General features: G+C 37.3%; 1 long non-coding RNA gene across 1 annotated transcript in view; it reads right to left on the reverse strand.

Annotated features, from left to right (window-relative positions):
* The window catches only part of LOC137855960 (uncharacterized), a 220,401-nt gene that overhangs the window by 6,201 nt on the left and 188,280 nt on the right, over positions 1 to 25,920 (reverse strand). The window contains exons 8-10 of the long non-coding RNA XR_011096090.1: positions 20,123 to 20,282; positions 11,836 to 11,908; positions 3,287 to 3,363 (exon numbers count right to left, since the gene is read on the reverse strand). This is a non-coding gene — a long non-coding RNA (uncharacterized lncRNA). The remainder of the gene's footprint in view (positions 1 to 3,286; positions 3,364 to 11,835; positions 11,909 to 20,122; positions 20,283 to 25,920) is intronic.

Raw genomic sequence — 25,920 nt, forward strand, 5'->3', positions numbered from 1 at the left:
AGCATATATTAAGTTGTACAAATACTAACTATGGAACTACATAATAAATCCTGGGTTTGCTTATCAGTTTAGCAAACAGAATCTATTTTTCATCACTGACTACAAAAAAACTGTATCAACTAGGCTCACCTAGATCTTTAAACCAGGTGCCTCAGATTAGGTGGTGTGAACAGGCCCCTTCAGAGGAATTACTTATTTCAGCCAGGTTAATTACAATGTTATTTCTGTTTTGTCAAGAAGCTTTAGTACCTCTACAAAGTTCTTCTCAGATCAGACATATTTTCCCATACTATCCAAGACTTACTCAATATAATTGCATATAGCCAGGCAATTTCAGTCGGTCAGTAGAGACATGAATAGTTCGGAAGTTAAATTCTGCCAAATGTTCTATGTGCCGAGCATGCTCTAGCCCTACACAGCTCATAGCACCTGAAATGCACCCTCTCCACACCAGGACAACAAGAGAGGAAAAGTAAAGAAACTCTGGGACAGATGTGGGAGAGAAAACAAAAGTCTGAGAGAGGACACAGACTGGAATGAGGAGGAACAGAACTCTGACAGAATAGACTCTTTCAGGACCCCAAGACTGTGCAATCACAACACCATTTTGAGTAAAGAGGTGTGAAACCCAAGGGCAAAATGTGTACTTCCATTCCCCTCTAGTGGCAGGTATACTGAAAAAAAAAAAAGCACCCATCAGTTAGTACTTTACTGCTGTGATGCTCACAGTAACCTAAAGTTTTAACACTTGCCAGTGACCTCTGTAGGGTGAACATTTTCATTATCCCTTCCTCCCTTCCTAGTTTGTAACATTTAAAAAAAAAAAATACGGATGTTTAATATGCAAAGTCAAGCACAGATAAATTGGAAAAGTAAGTTTGCAATTTAATACCTAACCAAGAGTATTGCTAGGGCAATACACAATGTAATAACATATGTACATTTTCCAAAGAACTATCATCTACTTTGCTCCAGACTGGTTGGTTCTCACTGAATGCACACATAATTAGTACTGCAATCCCATAACATATAGTGGGAAATTGCCATTTGGCATTCTGGCACTATCCATTCTGTGCAATTATATCTTTAATTTGCATGTTAATAAATGTCAAAGTATGCCTTCTGCTCTGACTTGCTTTCTATTTTTTGTGATAAAATTTGTTTCTCTGCGTATGCATTTCCTGCATTACACCAACATAATGATTCACCTCTAGAAGTCCTAAAACTTGAAGTTTATTTTACTATATTTATTACAGGAAGAGAGATTCCTGTAATACACGGATTGGCATTATGCTAAGAATTAAATAAGTCTGTGATACAAGACAAAGTCAGAAGATCTTCTCCTTGTTCAGTGCCTACCAGAAGAAAAAAAATCTATCCATAAGAACCTTAAAATGGTTGCCATGTCAATAGGTAAGAGGTGACCAGGAAATTAATTGTTAGGCAAGATGAAAAGAGATGCCCAAAAAAGCCAGTGGTAACACTGAGAAGAAAGCCCAGAAATCATTCTGTGGTTGTTCAGTGACCCATTCACTGAACTGTGCTTTTCTTCTAAGCTATGACTTGTAGTCCTCCAGTATTTATATAGGATTTATGTAGTTCTTGGCCATTTATGCTAGCAAGACTTCCTGGAAAATCACTGAGAAAAGGAAAAAAAAAAAAAAAATGCATGCTTCACACCAGCAACTAACTTTGTTGGATTATAAGACAAAAGATTAACAGAAAGTACAGTGTGGTAAGACTAGTACGTAGATAGAAGATTAAAGCCACCAAACAACAGACATTGAAAATGAATATGCATGTCTAAATCAAAGGTAGTGTAGCATACAGACAGAAAAAAATAAAAAAGCAAAACAACTCCAAAAAACAAAGAGCAAAAAAAAAAAAACCAACAACAACAACGTCAACAAACACTGAAATAATTATTAGATCTCCCAGTTAAAGCATTATTACTCCTCATCTGGGTTTCAGTTGCTGCAAACAAAGGAAAAAAAAAAGTCATATCAGATCCTGTACATTCTAGAAAACAGTACTTCAACATGTTCTGTTGTTTTCTTCTAATTCCAAATTCAGAAATGTGATTGCTCAAGTGAAAACTGCAGTAGAAGAGAAACTATTCTGCTTAATGTATGTTCATTTTTCTGTGGAGTACTGTGATGACTTTATTGAGACCGAATGGAGCACTTCAAAGTGAATTAATTTTTGGTTTGGAGTTTTGTTCGTCTTCCAAATGGTAGTAGATAATTAAAGTGAATTTAAATACTTGTCAACACTAAAACTTATTAAGTGTTGGCACTCTATATATGACCCAGTTTGAAATTCAAACCAAAGCAGTCATGATTTGGGTCACTTGATAAAACCTACAAAAGTCAAGCTCATCTTAATAGCTTCAATAGGATCTATTACATTTTTTAATATTGTTTATAGAAACACATCAGAGGGACATACTGTAAAAGTTAACAGATCTTATTTAATCTGTTCCTTTTATCCTTAATTGTTTTTATCTTGAATTTCATTCTAGATTTCCAACAACCTTGCCTTCACAGAATTATGTTTGCTCATGGTTTGGATCCCAGAAACCTTTTTGAAACAATATTTCACACTTGTGAACAGTAGGTTTTCTATTTAAAAGTCCTCTTTTCACTAAGCATATAAAAACAGTGACAAAGACTCTACCTGAAGCTGCAGCTAGTTAAAAGGTCCAACTAAGAAGACTGGTTTGTTACGTTTATACTGTTAAATTAGCTGTATGAGAGTTTCAAAGATAAATGTGGTAAACAGTTTGAAAAGCCTGAAAACACCAAATGTCAATTTATTTTATTTAATTAATTAATTAATTAATTATTTTTAAGAAAAGCCAGTGTTAAGGAAGCTTATTTTTTTGCTGAAACTCTATGGCATGCTTCCATTTGCAATGTAGGGAAACTTCTCTGTTTTTTAATTGCATGCTCATAAAGTTTTAATTAGCAAAGTTTTAAAAACATGACAATCATGCTGCTGAATATCAGCCACAGTTCTGATTTACAAGTCTGCAAAGGATTACTTGGTAGCAGTCAGGATGGATTGCAGTGCTTAAGCCCAGAAAACTCTAATATGCTATAAACACAGGCAAATGATGGAGTAATTGTCCTTGATAGCACAACTAAGAAGATGTTTAGAAGCAAACCAAAGAGAAGTTGACAGTACCTATCTTTTTGTCAATGGAAAATAGTTTGTGAGTACATCAAACCTGCATATGAAATTCTGAAGCACTGTTTCATTTTTAGTAAATGCAGGTGCTACTCACAAGGTCTGGGAAAGTCACTTCCAGTGTAGATCATCATCAGCTCTGAGGACACTCAAATCTGTCACGACATAAAGGAACTGTGAAAGGACAGTGAGTATAAGTTATGACACAGTCTAAAAGAAAATATTATTTTTAGTTCACTGTTAAAATCAACAAAATTGTTAAAGCCTAGAAATGTTACTGAAGATACCTGACTAGAAGAGTATTTTGTTTGTTTGCTTGTTTTTTAACTACCTTGTTTGTCTGATGGGAGTGAGCTTTCACTTTATTATTTAAATAAACTGCATCATTAACTACCAGGAGAAGGGAATAGATGAGAATTGGGGTTGGAGTTGTAAAACCTGTTATAATTTTACATTGCAAGACAACTTTCATAATTACGATAAACAAAACAGTTCGCATTCTCATTATTTATCACTCCAAAAAACTCAGAGCCCTTATGTTTAGTACGTAACTGTTCTTTTTTTCTTTTTTCTCTAAAAGGCAGATTCAGACTCACTAACATTGCTCTCACCAAACTAAATGTGAAGTACTTATGTAGAGGCCTATGTTGAATTTACACATATAAACTTCCATAAGCACACATTTCATGAACACAAACATTAATTTAGCTCTGTGTAAATCTCTTCATGGTTTATTTTGTAATTGACTTTCCAAGAATAAAAATTTCCTGGGGGAAAAAAACGAAACAAAACAAAATAAAAAACTGCCAATCTGTGAGCCTCATAGTCTGAAGCATGTTAGGCAGCTGTGGTGGGCTGATAGTGGCCAGCTGTCAGACACCCACAAGCCACTCTTCTCACTCCCACTCTTCAAACAAGGCAGGAAGACAAAGTGAGATTAAAAAAAAAAAAAAAAATAGAAAGAGGTACAGGCAAAAAACATCTTTTCTTTGCTCTGACACCTCAGAAAATAAATAGTCACTAAGTACATGAGTAACTTCCCAGAACTTGTACACAATATGTAAGGTTAAATGTTGTCATCCTGACTGAGAGCTCAGAGTTACTCGAAGCAATAGCAAAAGAGACATATATTTGTGTAAATCTCTCTCTGTTGTGGTACCTGTGACAGTAAAGGCCCCTCTTGGATATCAGCATGACAGAACGGCCAGGGCTGGGGGAAATGAAATTGCAACCATGCATGGACCACAGTGCTATCTTGAAGTCTTCATCACACAGCAACACTCTTTGCTGTGATGTTGGCTACTGCTGCTGGTAACCAGTTCAAGTCTTGTACCTCATGGAAGAAGCCTATTCCTAAACCAACCAATTTACTTTTCCCTTAAAACGATTCTACGTTACCAGTCTAGAGGTGGATTATTCTACCCACATCGGTAGAAAAAAAAAAAAAAAAAGAGAGAGAGAGAGAAAGAGAGAGAGAGAGAGAGAGAGAGAACCAGCATGACAAAGGAAATTCTCAATTTCTCTCTAATATCTAACCATGCACATTAAATTCTGAAAATAGGTTAATACAAATTCTAAATTCATTAAAGTATTAGTCTTTCCAGTGGTTATGCTTGCAAATATTTTACAAGTAATAGTAAATACTGCTTTCAACACATAACAGAGACAGAAACTGGTTTCTGTCAATACTGACTTCAGTGGCAACAATAACTTGATACCTGCTCATTATATCTTTAAATTTGATCATAAAACTTATGATTTATATTAAATACAGTTAGGTCTGATCAAATTCCTAATCACAAGGTATTAAATTTTGATTGTTGTTAAAGGTTTACTTTACAATGACATGCTACTGTCATTTTATCATTTATCTGACTGTGGTCAGATAAAATAAATGTTCAATTTTAGTCAGATTTGAGAATGTTATTTCCTGAACTAATATTTAAGATCCTTAATGTTCCTAAAGAATTATTTGATATCAAGAAGGAGCTATATCTCAGCAAATTCACAGGCAGTATTGCTCCCAGCAATATTGTTACAAGAAATTCAAAATCTCATAAGAAAGCATTTGAAGAGCTATTTGGATTCTAGCCTCAAATGAAAACAGCTAGATAAATGGAATGCGGATTTAAGCATTTTTTGTCATCTATACTCCTTTACAGATAGTCTCTAATCACACTAAAATTATTAGGCTGAGCGATGATCTTCTAAATTCTACACTAGCAGTAATCTCATCTGGTTTAAGCGTTAATTTTTGGCTAAGCTCATTGAAGTCAAAAGATTTTTTAAGACAAATCACAAAGAAAGAGTTAATTATATATTTCAGTATTGAAGGTTCTGTTCAAAGCCTTAAACAGAGCTAACATGCTTGTAATCTAACAGACATATATATCTTTAAATTAAATGCAAAGTAAAGTTTTCTGAAAAGAGTACTTTTTTAAAAAAGAAGGATAATATTATATGTCAGGGTTAGTATCCAGAACAATAAAGTAACTGATATCAAACATGCTTTGAGGATATTTATATGCCCTGAAAATTGTGTTTTAGATAAGTGTTCAAATAAATATTTAAGTAACACAGTACCTTTACTGTCTTCTGATTTTCTTTTTCTTCTTTTAGTCATCAACATTAAGCTACTATTGCAAGATCATAGACATAGCACTCCAGCTCCCGTTTGATTCATATGTATACATAAAGCAGGCCAATTCCTGAGTAGCTTTATTTAAGGCTAACTGGATAAAGTCCCAGAAGGAAAATGAATTAATCAAATGGTAGCTGAAGTCTTGTGATCTTGTTTATGACAACTATGGTCTTGGACAAGTAGCTTGGTGATAGTAAGCAAAAAATGTCATAAATGCATATGGGTAAGTATTTGCTCTAGCATTTATCTGTAAATGTCATCTTAAAAAAAAATAAAATAAAATAAAATAAAATAAAATAAAATAAAATAAAATAAAATAAAATAAAATAAAATAAAATAAAATAAAATAAAATAAAATAAAATAAAATAAAATGAAAGAAAACAAAAATCCCCTCAGGTTTATTCTTTAATCCCGTTTGATCTCTATTACCATACACACACACACACAAATGGAAGGAAAGTGAGAGAAAAGATTTATACCATATTAACAGCATTACATTCCACTTCAGGAAGTGAGAAAAGGATTGTAATTGTTGTCTTGCACAATTTAAAGATCCCTGTATTTGAGTTAATTAGATAAGCACTTATTTGCTCTTAAATGAAGAAAATTATTTTTGTAATTAGACATAAAAAGGTGTGTCCATTTGGTTTAAAACACATAAGATCTATTCTCAGTTTGACGAAGTTCAAAGCAACCACCAGTTTCCTCATCAAACATAGGCAAAATATGTTTTTTGGGCAGATTTGTGTATTTTGAGGCCAGAAGTACCATTTTGATTATCTAGTCTTATTTCGTGTATAACATCATGTAACTTCCTGTATAGACCCTCACCAAGTTATTTCTTCGTCAAGTCTTTACTTTCTGATTTTACTTCACCATATGGTTTATAGAACAACCAACCTTAATTCATTCTATGTTGACAGGTTTTTATGCTAGCTCATGTAGAAAAGGGACCAACTGACTTCTGTAAGTACCAGAAAGGAAATGAGGTGGCTGTTACAAGTGACTAGCAAATGTACCTTTGAGCTTTACATTTTCCTGTTTCTGAAACTGCCAATTTATTCTCAGTTTATCTTCTCCTACCTCTTTAAAGTCTAATTAGATCTAAGTCCCTCAATATTTATGGCAAGATTCAAGAACCTCTAAGAATACACACAGCAGAGGCACGCTCCTATTTCAAAGAACTTGTAGCAGATTTGATCAAATTATTTTCATTAATATTCTCATTAACATGAAGAACGGATAAAATTATCCTTGTCATTTGAAAATGCAGTGAGACACTCCACAGACTTAGAATTGCTTTTCCATTCCTTTGTCTGCGTCAAATTAGCAACCAAGTACTTAGTACTAAATCTAATCTTTTTCTGCTTAAGAGATCAGGGCATTCCAACATGACTGAGGGCACCTTGTCCCTGAAACCAGCAAAAGAGGTGACCTGAAACTGTGCCTGAATGTGCCTGAACTGTCCTGGCTATCAGTCAACACTGGCAAGGTCACAGACTCCATTTACCTTTTTCTCCATTACAGAAGTATCTGAGTAACTCTTCAATTCAAGGTGAGCATTGTTTCTGATGCATAGCTTACCTGACAGAAAAACACTACAAACAGGACGACTAGCAGAGATTTCCTTTCTCTCCAACATTAAAAAAAATATTCACTAAGTTTCCTGGTGCCTAGGAGTTCAGCGGAGCTGATTTATTGAATCACTCTTTAAAAACAGATGGATACCCCAAGTTCCACAATTGACCTCTTGTTCAGGAACATCTGGTCCAACAAAGACACAAAAAAGTTTTCTACACCCATAGATACTAAATCTATTACCCATAATGGTACTTGTGAACCAATAATATAAAAGTATGGCACACAGAGTAAGTAATGATGGGTTTTACTGAGTTTGAAGATACCTTATGACACATATGGTTCCAGGGTCTTCTTTCCTAGGGTGTCACCATCTGCCTAAAATTAATGATGAGGACTGATTCTGGGTCCTACTTCCACATACAAAACATTTTTTACTCTAGGGATCGGGTCATGCTTGGATTACATCATCATCTGTTGGCCCTCCAACAGTGGTGATAAAAAATACTTTGACAGCTACAGGCTAATCTATAACTCAACAATGACTGCAACTGATATTAACAGTTGTCAGTTTATAAACTAAGGATTATCAAGTCAATCCCTTCTTTAATCTCTTGGATTACTGTTCTGTTTATTTTTTCTATGTGTCGAAGAGAAGTTTTATTAAGATAAGCTGAATTTGCTTCATGCACGTCTACTAATTTGGCCTCATTTTACTTTATGTTTCATACTCTATGACTTGCTGGAGAAAAAACAATAGAAAACATGACAGCAGATCTGTACTTGACATAAAACAAGTATGGCTCATGCTCCGCAAATGTCAAAAGTGACCAGAACAACACACCAAACGCTCTGATGTCTGGCATCTAAACCCTCTGTGATATTCCTAGGCAAGAAAATGGGTAGGAACCATGGAATGGGAAAAAGAACATATACTGTACTGAGAAGAGCACTGTCTCAATTTTTCACTCAGCAGTAAAATATCCAGAATGGGCCTACAGTAGTTCTCAGGAAGGTCCTTCTACTTGGACTGCCAGCATGAAGCATCTCTTTGAAATGCCTGTTTCACTCTGATGACAGAGTGATGACTATCAAGACATCACTTTGATGTCTTGATACCCCCTCATTTACTGAGTAACCTAGTGCTCACAAGATGTATGTAGGAAATGGTAAACTGGGATTAATTTTCCTCCACAGCTGTACATTTCTCACTTCCCAGGAGAGCACCTTACTGCATGACTGCATGGGAAGGAAGGGGAGTTAACTGCTTCAGTTCTCCAATCTTGCCTCTGAGAATTCAAGACCCATTTTCAAAAGGAGAAACCTAAACAGAAGCTTAGAGAACAGCATTTTGTTGGAGACAGACCTGAAGCATTAAAAAAAAAAAAAAAAAAAAAAAAAAAACTTTCACTAACTGGAGCCTTTCAGAGATTTCACGTGTAGGAAAACCTGCTCTGAAGACTCAGTTCTGATATGTGCACAAAGTAGGCACAGAGACATCCACCACACTCAAGTTCAGGCAACTGAACAAAGTATAACTAATCATCTGTAGGCTTTGGGGAACTACAGGATCCTGTTTTCCTCAAAAGCCTGTTTTGAAATCAAGTTTTTGTCATTGTGTTGTAGTAAGGCTAGGTCTGGTCATTAGATGTGAAAGAATCCAGAATTAATTCTCTGTTGTCTAATAGGGCAACTCTTGTCCTGTCACTGATGGATATTTTCAGTGGATAACCTCTCATTCTGTTTATTCCTCCATACTGATTCTTTGATATTTGGCTGAGTTATTCCTGAATATTCCCATCAAGAGGAGCATTAAAGAAATATCTCTGCTATGTTAGGTCTCATCTATCTTTTGTTTGGGATAGTTTTCTCTTTAGGTCCCTCATTCTCTGTTAAATGTGACTAATTGGTTAAAAAGTCTGGGAGGGAAGGCACTTCTTTGTTGTTTTTTGTTTTTTTTTTTTGGGGGGGGGGAGGGGGGGGGAGACCTACTAAGAGACATTCAGCAAGTGACTCTTAAAAAACAAAAAACAAATGACCAAAGCTGTAACTTCTTAGGAAATTAAGCTGAAAAGTAAGAAATCTATTAAAACAGCTATCTCCCAAATCAAGTGCTAGGCTAACAGGTGCTTTCGAAGTGACAGCTTTTAATCTCAATTCCTGCCTTCTTAGGAGTCATTAATCACACACGATTTAGTCCTGTCTGTAAGCAAACTTTCAAACACTGACTGGTTACACCACTGCCTGGTAACCATGATATGCAATTCCAAACTTCTTTTTCTCTGCCCCAGCATCTCTTTTTTCTGTCACTGTTATTTAGCAGTTGCTTTTATTTATTTATTTATTTATTTTACTTATTTCTGAAAATGATCTTATCTTCCATCGTTTCTCTCCTATTTTTCTTTCTCATTCTCTCAACAGTTGGAGATAATTCTTCCTCTATCTGTCTCCCCTATCCCCTTACCCAAGCGGATTTGTTTGGGGACAGCAGGGGAATTGTCACTTCAGTTCATATTTTAAAGCCTTGTTCAGTCTCCTGCATGAATGCAACAGCACTAAGTAACACTATCAATCCATACTAAGCTCTACTGGATTTACTTTTATTGTTGAAGACTATTTGACTTTTTACTTTGTTGAAGACTACTTTACTTTTATTGTTGAAGACTACAATGGAAAATAGAAGCTTCAAAAGTCATTCCTTGATGAGTAACTGATGCATGTTTAGTTGAGCTAGTGTAGTGTTTTTCTTTTATGGTTCAGTTGTGTTTTCATAAGACTGGAGGAAGGATCTAATTAATGTACTGAATATCATTTCCAGCTGCAATATGCATTTTTTCTGTGACTTAGCATTTTCTGTGCTGTAAAATGGTTGGAAAAATAAATGATTATTTTAAAGAATGATTAGCTCTGAAGCATAAGGAAACATAAGAAAGAAGCTTGCCACATTTAGTAGGTTGATCAGAAACAAAGGAGAGACTGGGGAATGTAAAACTGTTGCTTACAGGAAAGAGGATATTAGTTTTGCAACATGAAAACTGGTATATTTTTCAGAACGGAATTCAAAACATAGTGAGTTCCAGTAGGATTCCTCAAGAGCTAAAGAAAGTACGTAGCTCTTCTGTTATTGGTAATTTCCTCACTTGTATTTAACTTTAAAGTATACAAACTGAAAAAGTGTTCCAGTTGACCCAAGCATATAGCTAATATATGTGGGGAGTTTCATATTGTTTGCATTAGAAGGTGAAATTGGCAATGGCATCAGACATCTCTTTGATGCAATCCCACTTAAGTTAAAATAAATGTGCATAAAGTTCTGTCTTCCCCAAGCTCTGCACAGATCCATCAGGAAGAGATAGGGGATGTTTTCTTATACTTCCAAGACTCTTTCCGTCAGATTTTCTACCCCAAATGCTACCCAGCATGCTCACTGTCTCTGGCCACCTCTCTCACATGTGCTACTTTTTCTCTAAAGGAAGAAGCAGTCCAAGCATTTGTTTGGCTTTCTTTCAACTACTACACAGGCCCCTCTACATATTTCTCTGCAGTTCTTTTTAATTATCTGTTTGCCTCTTTCTTGTATATACATACTCCTCCACTACAAAAATTCCCTGTACATGTACTCAGATCCCAGGGGAAATTTCAGACTCTTCTTATGGTGGCATTGCATGTGGCCTGATGCTCCGGGCATTCACAGAATAAGTAGGCGCTGCCTAAGCAAGAACAAGGTAAACTGCTACTGACATTTAGCTAAATGACCTCTCATGCTTATCAGCTGCAATGAGATATCCTGCAACTTCCAACATAACTGGCAGATTTAATTAAATATAATAGTAATATGGAGAAATCTGATTATCATTTTTACAGAAATCTTATCTCATTGCAAAGCTTAATCAATTACAAAAGTGTTAATGAGTTTTCTACTTCACTTTATAGTGATAAACTGAATAATGCTGAAGAAGTGCTCAGATATTGCAACAAGGCAAAAACAATACATAAATAAAACAGGTATCTCCACAAATGAGTTAAACAAAGGTCCTAAGAGGGATTTTTTCAGTTTTTCATAGTGCAAAAGTGACATTTTCTTTAAAGACCATAGTTTAATCACTGGCTTACAAAAGGAAATAAATTAGTTCAGGTAGAATACAGTCTATACCACAGAGGAAATTAAGTCTGAAAATAACTTACAATGAAGAAATGAAACAAAACGAAAAGAGAAACAGAAGCTGCATAATGGAAGTGTACTGAGTGACTTGGGGTGGCCACCTTCAGGAGCTATAGTGATCATTCATGGTTGTCTCAGACAGGTGTTTCAAAGCAAAACTGGAGCACTGAACCTTATCTAGATAAACTTTATTGGTCATACCACCTGTGGGTGCCAAATTTCACTGGTGCAGGACAAAGTAAAAAGAAATAGCCACATACTCACAGGAAAGGCAACAGCTGGGATTTGATTCAGAGATGCTCCAGGCAGGCAAGAGGAATACAACTTCATCCACTACCTGGTAGAAACAGAGAAAAAGAAACACGTCCAGAGATGGGGAGTGTCAAGAGGGAGTATTAAGCTGAAAACTTTCTGAAATGCAAAGAACATAGCCAACTTTCAGACTTTCTCATTGTACCTTTATACTTTTCTGCCAGTATGTTTCTCTCTTTGCCTATGCTTACCGGACAAGCTGCAGTGGTATAGATGGCAATTCATGTAACTGTGCCTCTTAGAAAACAATTGGAGCTCAGCAAGGTGAGTGGCAATTACTTCTGCTGCTGCACCATGTGCTTCTTGAAATTTCAGACCTTCCACCTCTCTCCAAGTTTTCCCAGCTCCCACGGACACCCAAGGACATTTTGCCCAACCAAAACAGTTTAGTCTGTTTGCTAACATCCTGAGTTTTCATCAGGGACACATCCTCTTTTCCTCCCAGTTGCAACCCACATAACTCACCTGCATCTTTCCAGAACAATCTGGCAAACACTTTCCGACTTTTTGGTCGGATCATTTATACACATATTGGCTCTAAAGCAAGTCCGACTGATTTAAGAATACTTTCTTCTCTCAGTTCATCTTCTGCCTACTCAGCAATTTAGAAGTACTGCCTTGCTAGACCCTCTTACTAGTTCTGGGCCTTGTCTAGCCACTTATATTAGCATCAGCCAAAGTCTCTTGCACAGATCTTAATGTTTTCAGTTATGCTGTCAGATTAACTCTTTCCTCCAAATGTGAGCATCTTTGACTTACTAGAGTCACTATTGCCTCCACAACATTGACGTCTCTAATTACCAACCTAAATAAAAATTATAAAATTTTGGCTTCATATTTCAGCTGTTTATTTTTTGGCAATTTTTCTCACACTTCCACACTCAAAAAATACATATGCTGAGCATGAAAATATAAGAGTCTAAATAAAACTAGGTGCTTGAGAGGTCAGTTGACCAGCAGACTAGCAGAAAATCAAAGATGGAAGAAGCAACTGCATTTGGTGTCAGTAAGCCTCAAGACCAACTTTAATGACTTTCATTAAAAAAAAAAAAAAAAAAAAAAAAAAAAAAAAAAAACCTTGTTTCTTTTTTCTTTCCTTTGATACTTTATGAGAGATGTTTTCCATAAATAAATAAATAAATAAATCATGAAGAAAATCAGTTCTTGAAGAATAAATTACACTTAAAAGTCATCTCTGAAGAAGCAACCTACATACTAAGATATAAACTCTACTTAGCATTTATTACTCTTTCTACATCATAAATTCACTTGTAAAAAGCACTAAGTCAACACCCTGAACTTCTACCTGTCTTATTTAAAGAGAAAAGAGTACAAGGAAACTGAAGCTGAAGATACAGCATACAGAGGAACTGGGACAAAAGAGAAAAGGTGGCATTCAGGGACTCCACTAAGCTTTGTATGAATCTTTCCTATTCCCACGTAGACTAGGCAAAGCAGAAATGTTCTTTAACTTGCACTTGGTGCTGTGGTTTGCAAGGGTATGTGTTTAGCTGCAACCAGGCAGCCTGCCTTTCCCTGCCACAACCACCCATGCTGACGGGGGCAGCAGTACAGGGGTGGCTGCTGCCCACACTACTGACTCCAGATTTCCTAGCACTTAGGAGTCACCAAACAATTCTGCATCACCTACAACTCTCCAAGGCAGTGAATTTCAGCAGAGCTTTGTACCAAAGGGTCTGCAGAAAGCAGGCAAACAGCATGCTCTGGGGAAGTGCAGTTAGGGTCATCAAACCCAAAACTAGAATACCAGATGCTATTGCACAAATAGCACTGTGAGGGCACCTGCTTATGTTAGGTTAGACTATGGCACTGTATAAACACTGTCTTCAGCCCATCCTTAACTTAACTCAGCTAAATAATGAGCTTTGTTGAAATTGGTCTCGTTTCTAGGAAAACTAACACCGTGTTTACAAAAATAAGGTAATTTAAAATACTTCTCCATTTGATTATTTACTGACTTCAAATCATTTCCAAGGAGACCTTCTGAAAATAATCCAATAGCTTCTGGCATTTAAGAGGGAAGCCACACTCAGTTTATATGGGTCAGCTCTGCCCTCAGATATGTGGCTTTCATTTCAGTGAGACTCCTACACCATATACTACCATCCAAGAACAAAATTAATTAAACCCTTTGTGTCCAATTATTGGTTCTATTAATATGTGCTGAATTACCTATCTGCTTCCTAATGTGTGTTATGCCTGTACAGAAAAAGGGGACGAAAGTCACTTTTTTTTTCTTCTCTGTGAGAAGAAAAAAAAAAAATCCCCTCTCTTCAAGACAGTTATATTCCAGTGTAAATGAGAACTAAATCTGACCCTTACTGTTTGTGCACAGTGGAGCTTGTTATGATGAGAATAGCAGCCCTGTGATTGCCACTCTGAGTCATATTTTGAATAATTTTATTGGTGGTCTGGTTGTTTTCTATAAAGATGAGACCACATCTGGTCAAGTGTGCAGTCAGTCAGTTCAGGGCTTCTATTCCCAAATGAATATTGCAAAATTCAGACACTTTACTGACCAGTTTCTTTTTTTTATAGATCCTGGATGTACAGAATTAAATAGTGTATACCTCCCAGAAGCTGTTTCTATCTTAGACCATCTGGGTAAAGAGAGTATCATTTACACCACATAAAATTGTGACATCTGGAAAGAAAAAGGCCAGTCTGATAAGATCACACATATGAGCAGGACTACCCTGTTTTTAATCAGCATTTGTGGGTTTTTGGTTTTTGTTTTGTTTTGTTGGTGGCTTGGTTCATTTTTTCCCCCAAGTGCTTCTGTTTTATTTATTTTATTTTATTTTATTTTATTTTATTTTATTTTATTTTATTTTATTTTATTTTATTTTATTTTATTTTTAATAGTGGAGTTGAAGTTAATGAGTGTTGGTTTTAAACAAAAGATGAAATGGAGACAAATTCAACCAAAAAAAGCATCTTCAGTACATATTGCAACCACCATAACTAAAATTATTAGTATGATGAAGAATCATATAAGTATTTATTTAGAAATTAAAAAACAACTGTGTAAGGTAAAGCTGGAGTTTATAGTTTATAGGAGAAAGAACAGATGTTGTCTGATTGAAAGACAAATGAGAAGATTAATACAGCACAAAGTTAACAATGAAATATTTGAAGATGTTTTACTTTTGCCTACCTAAAAATTAAGTGGATTTTCATTTGCAGTTGATGCTACTGGACTTAAAAGCAGGGCTTTCCTCAGAACTGATCTAAGGTGAGGTTGACTTTACACCGGTTCAGGTCTTCTGGCCTAGCACAAATGAGAACCTTGGGACTCACCAATGGTTTCACACTTTCATGGGGTCTTAATGTTTGCTGTTTTGGTGGATAATTATCTCCCTTCACATTCAGGACTAATAAACATTATCCACTAGGTCAGATCATAACAACCATTTAGGCTCCTACTTTTTAAGATTTATATATTTCTTAAAGAAATGCGAAGTTAAACATTAAAATTGCACTGCTTTACCAACGTGATTAAATTCTCAAAACAAAACAAGAAAAAAAACATAGTAAATCTGTCTCTTCTTTCTACAGAAAATTCACACATACACTCACTTTTTTTTTTTATCTATCCAAGTGCAATCATTTTCAGCTGGCCTTCTTCCCCTCTTTATTTGAGATGACTCATTTCATGCACAACCAAACATCTCATCATGCCCATGTCCAGAATCATCTCTCTGCAGTCAGACTAGACAGTAATACAGAAACCAAGCTAATTTATGCGTCTCCTAGGGAGTTGCATTAAGAGGACCAACATTAATGAAGCAAGTATCTCTGAAGGTTCCCAGGTTATATAAAATCACAGCCCTCACCTGCATTCAGTAGATCTGTACTCCCACTATGATCCAGCCGAATTCCTAATTCTGTATTGTTTCCTCACATGAAACCAAGGCACTCTCTTTAAGATCAGTGTTCCCAGGAAGGCTGTATGAATACATGGAGAATAGCTGGCCCTAGCTGTTGTGTGCGATGAACTTCCTTACCTGGCCCAGATTCAGCACAGCACTTAAGTTCTTACCTTCTTTTTTTCGTCTTCTCTTTTTCCAGTAAAATGAACTAAAAGGAGCATAAGTACTTTGTTGAGTCTAATTTTTCACATTTAAAAGTCAGCACAAAAAAAGTAAAGTCTACTACATTGAGATTCCATTCCCTAAACAAAAGCCCCCACTACATCTGGGTTGCTGAAAGACATTTAAAATGTCTGCACAGGACCTACAGGAGACCCAAGCTCTTCTGGAACTGCAGTTGGAGGCCTTGCAAAATACTCTAGAGTATCTCAAATGGTAAGAGTGTATAGACAGACGAGTTTCATTTCCATTGTGTTTGCTGCTGGAGGAAATTATTACATTTTCACCTCTCCAGATTGCCTCTTTTCAGCCATCCTCACTTCTAAACATGGATTTCTTCCTATTCTTTTTCATCTGGGAATACCAGGTTAAGTGCTATATAACTTCATAAAATCAACAACAGTTCTTGTATTTCCCAACACAATTCCACTATATTGTCTCCTTGTATATAATACTGGGCAGATTTCTCATGTACGGCAAGCTGTCATCTCTTTTCTCACATGCTTTTTTCTGGAATTGTCTCTCAAATGTTAAAAATATCTACTCATCTATGCTAACCTTTAGATCCCCTTTATCTGATGACAAGTACTGTACCCACAACCTGGCAGTAAGTGCCACCATGTCCATCATTTTGTTTCTACTCCTATTCAGTATCTGACTTAACTTAATACACTGTAATGAAAATCAGAATTCTGAATTAATTAGGTTTATTGGAAATCTATTTTAGGTTTCCAGTGCCTGATTCACCTCACTGAGGCCTCCTTCTTAAACCATTTAAGGGCATGAATAACCCAAGTAAATAGTCCCATTGACATCAGTTAAAACATACGAATATACATCTAGCTACACACAGCCTGAATCAAGATAGGAATGTAGGCACCTACCTATCACAGAGATACCCAGAAAACCCACATCTAAGCCTTAAAGTGCCTACATTCTTATCAATAAGGTCATATCTGACCAAAAGCCTGCACCAGCCAGTGGTAAGTTACTTAAGACCCTCCAGGCAGCTGCTCGGAGGTACACAAACTTCCCCCCAACAGCAGCTACACAGTCACAGCAGCTGACACTAAATCAAAAAGGCAACGGGAGATTTATGATAGACCTCAAAGGGGGCAGAAGCAGGCCTGCAGCAAGGCGGGCTGTGTGCTTCTCTGGAGGGATTCAATTTGCTATGTGTGTTTAGGTTGCGTATCTCTTCTATTAAACACAAGTTTAACGCTGACTCCTGTTTGCACACCGATGGTTAAAACTGGTCCACAATCACTTCTTAAACATCCTGTCCAAGATATCAGGTTTTATTAACAAGGAAAACTAATTTCACTGACAGATCAAAGTTGACTGTGGCTTCCTTGCAGCTGTTAAAAGTGTTTGAAAGCAGGAATATTTCTTCCGGTTGGGAAAAGCAAGACCAAGCTGTACCCAGGTTTTCAAATATTTTCTTTAAATAAAGGCACAAATAAATTTTTCCTCAGAGAGTCTAGAATAACTATTTTTGAGAGTGAACCAAATACACAGTCATTGTGAAAAGGCCCAGTTTGTGATCATACTCAGCACCGCCTGCTCATAAAGAGGCAGCCTTTTAATCTGACTTGGTTTAACATATGCTGTGAGTTGGAATAAGCAACTCAAAATGGCTTGTATGCATCCTCCCTTCCCTGTTCATGAGATTAATCCCATGGAGAACCGTTTCTTCAATGGCTTTTGTTATTTGAACTTCAGTTAGCAATATTTCTCATAAGTGTTGCAATTTCTTACTTCAAGTGTCACTAGTCAAGCTCCAAATTGCGTTAGGCAGGCTCCTCTACTCAATACGGATGCTGCAGTAACCCATCACACCAAAACAGACTGTGGTACAAGCACTTCAGGGTGTACTGCATGGCCTCCTCTCCTGGACCTGTGGCATACAGCAAGAGCTCTTCAAGCCAGGTGGATGAAAGCTCAGCTGTGTGCAGCAGAAATAGGCCTCAGCCCCTCACAGCAGGCTTGGGAGGATCCAGCACAGCTGCCTCAGTGTGCCAGGAGGCAGAGGGTGACTCTGCCTGGCCATGGCATTAGCCACAGCAATGCTCTGACTGAGAAACTGTGTTCTTCATTAATAATAAATCTTAAATTCAGAGATCATAATTCTGAACATATATTTGACTTTGCAAGGCCCAGCAGTGAGTTGTGTCAATGGAAGTAGGGGAACACAACACAAAAACAACAAAAATAATAATAATAAAAAAATCTAGGAAGATGTTGCTACGAGAGGTCTTGTACCTTAAGCCACTCAACTGAGGCATTTTACCTCAATGACTTTCTTTTCCTCGGATACAGCTACCAGAAGAACAGATGGAGTAAAGATGAGTGCTTCAGGAGACAGGGAGGAAAGAGGAGGTTGTGTTAGTGGCCAGTGGCACAGAGCTCCATGTGGCACCCTCCATAACTTTCCCATTTCCTCTTTCACCCTCAACGTAACCTTCCTCCATGGGCACAGAAAAATCAGGCTTGTGTGCATTACCAAGGAATTCTGAGGTACACCGCAGCATTTTCAACCTCCCCAAGGAGCTGAGAACTCCTACCTGCAGACTGCTATTGCCAGAGCAAAGCTATCACCCAAGCAGTCGCTGCCTGAGGGAATCGGCTCCAGTCTTTTCAGCATAACTGTTTTTCTACAGAAACTGAACTGCTTAAATGAAGATTTTCTTCTTCTTTAAATATGTGTGTGTGTGTGTGTGCTTTTTTTATAATTTATATATTTTTTGCATATATATTTGTGCCTTTCCTCTGTTTCTTGTTCTCAATCCACCAATTGATTCCAATGTGCTGCTGATTTAGCTTCGACTTTTTTAGGTAGAAAGTTTTGCACTGAACAGACCAAAATCTTTGGCAGTGTTGCTGCTTGGAAAATGGAAACTGTACTACCAAAATAATTGCTCAGGATGAGGTTAGACTGAGTCTGTGGAGGAGGGATTTCTTTCAAATCACTAGCTTTCACCTGTCAGTATACTGTCCATTTTGGCTCCATGTGGCATATGTATAACTCCAGTGAAAACAGGAAAACTCAAGACCAAAACTCTAACTGGGAAGGCAACTTAAAGTGTTCTGTCCCATTTGAGAAGGGGAGGGGCAGGAGTGTAGTGAAAGTGTATGCTAAATATACTTGAAATGGCTATGTGAAAGATGGGGGGAAAAAAAGTTTACTCAATAAGTGTTAAGCTCAACATTTTTGTAATTCTTTCAACTTTTATTGCTTAATTTAAGATAGTTCAGGTTTGGTTTTTTGAGGTTCTGCACCATTTCTCCTTGACTTCAACTGGATTAACAGGTTTCTCACATTTCTAGAAATTAGCTCTTCCAGTGCCTCAAATGCTAGCCATAGATTTATTTATTTATGTATTTATTTTATCGTGTAAAAGTAGGACTTAGCTTTTAGTTTAGTATAGTCTATCTCTAGATCTTTATTTTTTATTCAGGGAATGTAAGGTAGAAGGGATCATGAAGGGATCATCCACTATCATCTTCTGCATAAGTTCTCCTGCATTAAGTTCAATAATTTGCATTATTCATAAATGCATCTATGAGGAAAAGCTAAAAGGGAATGTTCAAATTTGCAGGACTAATTAAAAAAAAAAAAAAAATTCTCTAGTTCTCCACAGAAATCATTGTATGAGGTTTTCTTCTTCCCCCGGTCCAACTGGTATGACAGCCTGGGATGTTCAGGGGTAGTTGGCATTTCCAGTCATACTAAATTTTCACTATTCCTTTTGAAGATGCTTTGGGGACCTCATCATATATGAATTGCCTCCACCACCTCAGTCAACTGGAGAGTCACCTATGTCCTTCATTACTACATGACTTATTCTGAATTGGACTGAAACCTCTGAAACCTCATTTAGGACTTAATCTCCCCTATTCTTTAATTGTTAAACTGCTTTAATTATTAAATTATTAAACAGGAAAATGACTTGAAAAGAGAATTTCATAGAAATGACCCCCCTTCTGAATATAGGCAGTACTCTAAACTGCAGCTTCAAGTGTAAAATATATATATATATTCAAAAACACTTAAATCCATTTACTCTAACTCGCTTTCATTTAGTAACTTTTCAAATTGAGTCCAGACAATTCAGACATTGTTTTACCTGCAGTTGACAGCAGAAATATCTGGGTTGTGCAATAACATATGGAGCCATCTGATGAGAGATCATCCAGCCAGTTGAATACATAGGCAGACAAGCTTCTCCAAAAGTAGCCTCTGTGAGCTGGATCCTGCAAGGTGCTGAGAGCCTTGTCTCCTGCTGACTGCAATGGGAATTGAAAGCAGACAAAAAGTTGCAGGAGATGATCAATATCTCTGAGACCTGGGCCCTTAAGGGGCTCAGGTTTCAAATGCCTGGTTTTTACTGCAGATGTGCAACAGAAATAAAACTTCCTGCAGCTCCACAGAACTGTTACATTGGAACAGAACATAGCCAAATCTTAATGCTTACAGCGACATTAGACCTCTTTCCTAAAACATAGGAGCCAGAAGTACAGATGAGCAAGTTCTAAAATCAGGTTGAAAGCAAAGTCCTTAAGTGTAATAGCCAAGAGTGACAGTTAATTTAATATGCTTATGGTTCAAATTACAAATTTCTGCTCTTTTCAAAGTACTAGATAGAGAAAAAGAAGAGAACAAAAAGGGAGAGGGAGAGGGAGAGGGAGAGGGAGAGGGAGAGGGAGAGGGAGAGGGAGAGGGAGAGGGAGAGGGAGAGGGAGAGGGAGAGGGAGAGGGAGAGGGAGAGGGAGAGGGAGAGGGAGAGGGAGAGGGAGAGGGAGAGGGAGAGGGAGAGGGAGAGGGAGCTCAGTCAAATTTTAGAGGCCAGCATTTCCTTTTAAGATGCCTCTCCATGACATCAGAAGCAGAGGCAGCTGACACAACATAAAGATAACTGGCCTCCAACTCAGAGGCTCCATCTAAATTGTGGGTCTCAGGGATGTATTTGTGTCCTAGATCCATCTTTAACTATGCTCCCAATCTACATTGGCATGAGTGTCAGAGGCTGCTCACAGTCTCCTCTCTGTCCAGGGCAAATCACCCCAGGAACAGGGTTACTCATTTGAGAAGGATGCCTTCATCCAGAACTCCTGCTTTGCGCCCTTTTTGGCCCTTTTTCACATTCTTGCACTACTCCAAGTTGTACATAGCATTACTTCCAGGAAAAACAAATGATTCCTCCACCTCTACCCATTTACCACCATTTTATTACTATTTGTTAGCTTGGTGTTTGAAGCATTGTCCTCCAAGATGTGACCAGAGAACTGAGATGGGCACAATGTAGTGGCTTTTTTTTTTTTTTTTTTGTTTCCATTTATTTCCCCAGAAAAGTACTCTTCCCAACAGACTGTTATACCAAAAATTTACACTATAACTATTATTCTTTATTTTGAATTGAAACTACCACAGCTACCATGATGTTAGACAAACTCTGCATTTCTGCCTTTGGTTAGCTTTTTATCTGTCAGTTAATCATTTATTGTTTTATTTGGAAATGTTTGCACTGCTAAGTTTGTGTCTGGTCACAATAGTTGGTTGTTTAGAAAAGATTTGAAAACTTCTCTAAAAGGGTGTCAAACATCTCTTAGATAATACAGAAGACTTACTCACTACTAAAAAGCTGCATAGTCAATTGCTCAAAGACACATTATTTGATGGCAGGCCAACGATCCACTTTACAAATTCATGACCCGATATATTTAAGTGAAAATAGGTAGCTAGGCAAAATATATGAAAAAAGAAAAATGACATATGAGACCAAATAAAAAAGATCCTTTCAACAAAAAATACTAAATATGTACAACTATTCCAGATGTTTCTTGAGATGAAACAAAACATACAGCTATTGTTAACAGATTGATGATAGAGGATTAAAATGGATGGAAAAAAATTCCAAGGCATTGAATATATATGACACCTGAAGGCTTCGAGGTTAGGCTGGAAGCCCCAGGAGAATTGAAGCTCTAGGACATCGATCATCCATCAGGTATCTGTACAAGGCTAAAAGAAACCCACTAGTGGGGGAAACATTAAAGAACATTCATGAACAGGAGGGGAATGAGAATGTCCAAACATATGGAAGAATTACTGCACTTTCTTCATGGATTTATTTTTACCTCCAAGAAGATAAAGAACAATCTCCCAGAGCATTTAGCTGCATGGTGGCTTGGGATCCAAGGTTTTGGATTTGATTACAAGGCACATTAAGGTTGCATTTTTCACCTCTGCAGTAATAAGAACCTAAAGTTACATGCAGCTGAATTGATTCTCTAGCAGACAAAAAACAGCATATGATATTTTGATGTCTTTGTTTTAATCCTTGAGTTCCCCTTCGTAACATTTAAATCTGCAAAATCTTACAGTAGTAGTCTTCATGCATTAGTTACTCTACAAAGGGTTTAGCTAAACCAGAAAAAAAAAGCACACGCTGAAATCACCATCCTCTGGTTCGACATACACAGACAAGTTTGTTTGTGCCTCCAGAAAAAAATCCAGTGTAAACACACAGTCAAATGCATGGAACCACACCTCCTGTCTAGGTAATGCTTTTTATGAACTACAACATGTACCAAAGACATGGAAAGACTTCTAGTAAGACTTCTCTTAAAAACATACTAGGCTTTTGATTACATCTGCATTGCTAATAACATCTAGAGAAGTCAGATAAATTGCCAGACACCAGTTCACACCATCTACTTTTGGTCAAAAGTCTGTTTGTTGGGGAAGAAACCCATTTCCCTTTGTTGCTTCCCAAAAGGCAGTTATGTCTGCCAGAAATCTCTGAGGTGGAAAGAGAGGCCCTCTGCAGCATTAATCCTTTTCTCAATAAGCCTTTGCTCTACTTTCTAAAAATTGTCATCTCTTATTTGAGTCTTTGCTCACACAGAGATTGGTTAAAATGCATTTAAGTGGCATATTGTATCCATACAATACTGCATGTGCTCTCCCCATTCCACAATGCTTACATGTAATCATCCTTTTTCAGAAAATAATTTAATTGGTAAAAAAAATGTCTTTCTTACAATTCTTTGCTCTTCTCTTCCTATACAAAAATCAAGTCCTTTAAAGTAGAGTACACTTTGCTCTTAAGATATGTAAAATACATTTTGTCTTCCTTTGTCCTTGCCCTTGACTTTTTTACACTCAACATCTTGTTATGGACCAAAAGGAAAACACTATGTTTATAGAACCAGGAATTTACTGTTAGTTCAACTGTGTTTTTGTTTGTTTGTTTGTTTTTTTAACAGCATAGTCCAAACTATCTAATATAGGAAAGCATCATTAATATTTTCTTAAATTTTATACCAAAAAACCTTCCTAGTTTCTCAGGTGTTACGCTTACCCTTCCAGTGTCTCTGGGCATCCTGATGGTGACAGTTTCCGTCTTGCTTAAGAAGAGCAGGAGAGGATGTTGATGAGCCATCAGAATCCCAAGGTCTTTGCTGGGAGGATAACATTCATGGTAGGAGGTTGATTTTATACATCAGCTTAATGCAGTCTCCTTCGTGAACACTGGCTCCTAGCAAAAGCCTACAAGTTGCAAAATCCAGGGGGCTGCTGCTGGTTCCCCATTAATGGGAATGGGGGTCAGGCCTCTCCACCCCAGCACTGTGGGAGCCAGTGCCAGCAGGGGAGGTGCTGAACAATACTGCAGCCATTGAGACAAGATCAGCCCTGAAACCCTGGTTTCAGGTCACTACCAAGCATTTGATCTTTTTCTAATACCAGCAAAAATCATACTGAGCTACAACTTGCCATCATAACAGCGATAGTGGAAAATAGTGATCTTGCTGAATCTAACTCCCTTGCTTATTTTATCAGGATCTGGATGTCCCTTAGCATTAAAGTGCTAGGATTAAAAATAATTATTAGTAAGTGGATAGAAGGCAAATAAAATAACCCAGAATAACCTCAAATTTGTTTAACATACACACTGAAATTCAGAGCAACAGGTTAAATATAGTAAATATTAAAACAAATATATAAATAAGTTAAACAGTTCAAACGTCAATACTGATTTGGGGAGGAAGGCAAGGGAGTCAGGTTCAGCTGAGGAACTTGCAGTTCACTGAAAGCCTTTTTGGCTGCTGTATCAGCTCTCCAGGTTCTGGGTTGCCTGTAGCCCCAGCAAACTAGGGATGAACAGCACCTCATTGCTGAGTTCCCACTGCACACAACTCCAAGTTACCTGCACTTTGAACAGAGCAGTTTCTTCAGGAGAGGACACTGTGCTCTTGGCATTAGAAAAGCAGAACAATAGGAAGATAACCAGAAAGGCTGGGTGTAAGGAGAAGGCATATCTTTGGCTGTGAATCATCCAGATCTAGAGCAGATTGAATGCAGAAGATTCATTCAAATCAGAAAAACGTATCTGAGAAGGTGAGTTCTGCAACCTAAAATGAACAGTGCTTAAGACTGGTGAGGAAACTGTAAGAGTGCAGGCATTTCTTGTTTTTTGCCAGGAATGCCACAGAGAGATGAAAATGCTACAAATATAATCACTCTGAGTGTATTTGTCATCCAAAATAACTGCATGAAGTGAATTGTGATTGTGTTAAGAAATGGACTGTGACATCAACATATACTTCCTTCACTGTCACATTAGCCTGAGAAGAGAAATAGAATGGAAATAAAAGTTTGACTTTGAGGACTGTGCTTCAGATACTGGGGGGCTGCAGAACCAGTACTGACAAGTTCATAGCAAAGGATGTGCTGAGAGACAGAGTGCTTATGGCAACACCCAAACCGTCCTCACAGTTCTCAAGCCAACAGCAGATGGAATTGACACTGGTATCCGATTGTAACAGCCCAGGTCCAGTCCAGAGCCCCTTCCTCTCCAAAAGTAAAATAAAAAACAGTGATACTAAAACCTAAACTCAAAATTCCTATTCCAAAACAAACAGATCTCTCAGCTCCCAAATAAATGTTTGGCTTGTTATGTGAAATGTTATGGTATGGGACTCCAAGATAATAAAGATGAGATCCAACTAAGGAGGCCCAAATTATGAGCCTGAGTGATTGGGGAATAAGGTGATAGAAGTAATTTAATGTAGACAAATGTACAATATAGCACATGGAGAAAGAAAAAACAATCTTAGCTTTGTTCATAAAAATGTACTCTAAAGTGCTGATTACCTCTTGGGAACAAAGATCTTGCAGTGATAGATGCAGTGTTGTGAAAATACGAGTTCTATACCTCTAAAAAAGGCAATTCAAATGAACAGCCTCACTAGGCCACCTGTTTTTGTATCAGGTGCTGGACATCCTGATTAAAAAATGCAACCTCCCATCTCAAAATGTATTTAAGAAAACATGCTAGGAGGAACATGACCAGTGAGGACATAGCTTCTGCTTCTCTTTTCCATGCACAGAAGCTAGACTTCAACCCACAGGTGAGAAACAGACAGCTCTTATGTAATCATCACCGTTCAGATTCTGCTCATACATTTTTTCTATGAACATCTAGTTTTGGCTTCAAAGACAGGTTGCTGATAGAGTGATCTGATCTGGTGAAACTGCTCTTAGGTCCTCTTCTTCCCTCAGAAAGGAAATGAATAGAAAGCTTTTACAGGGATGTGAAGAATGCTTTCACTTACCCGCATCTTCACCAGTCAAAGCAAAAGCACCCCATGGTGAATTACAGAGGGAGTTAAACTTCCCCAGTTTCAGAAAGATTCAGAAAGGAAATTCTTGACCTTTCTTACAGAAATTCTTTTCAGAACAGTGTCATATTTTCACACGGGCAGCTAGTGAAGCTTCTCCACTCTGCTCTCTCACTCACCCTCCTCAAAGAAAAAGGATGATAAAAGGCTCAGGGGTTCAAATAATTACCTATTACAATATTACACATAATCATTACATATTTCATGCTTTTTTTTTTTTTTTTGCTATCATATCTGAGCA

The sequence above is a fragment of the Anas acuta genome, chromosome 4, assembly GCF_963932015.1.
Source record: "Anas acuta chromosome 4, bAnaAcu1.1, whole genome shotgun sequence".
Taxonomy (NCBI): domain Eukaryota; kingdom Metazoa; phylum Chordata; class Aves; order Anseriformes; family Anatidae; genus Anas; species Anas acuta.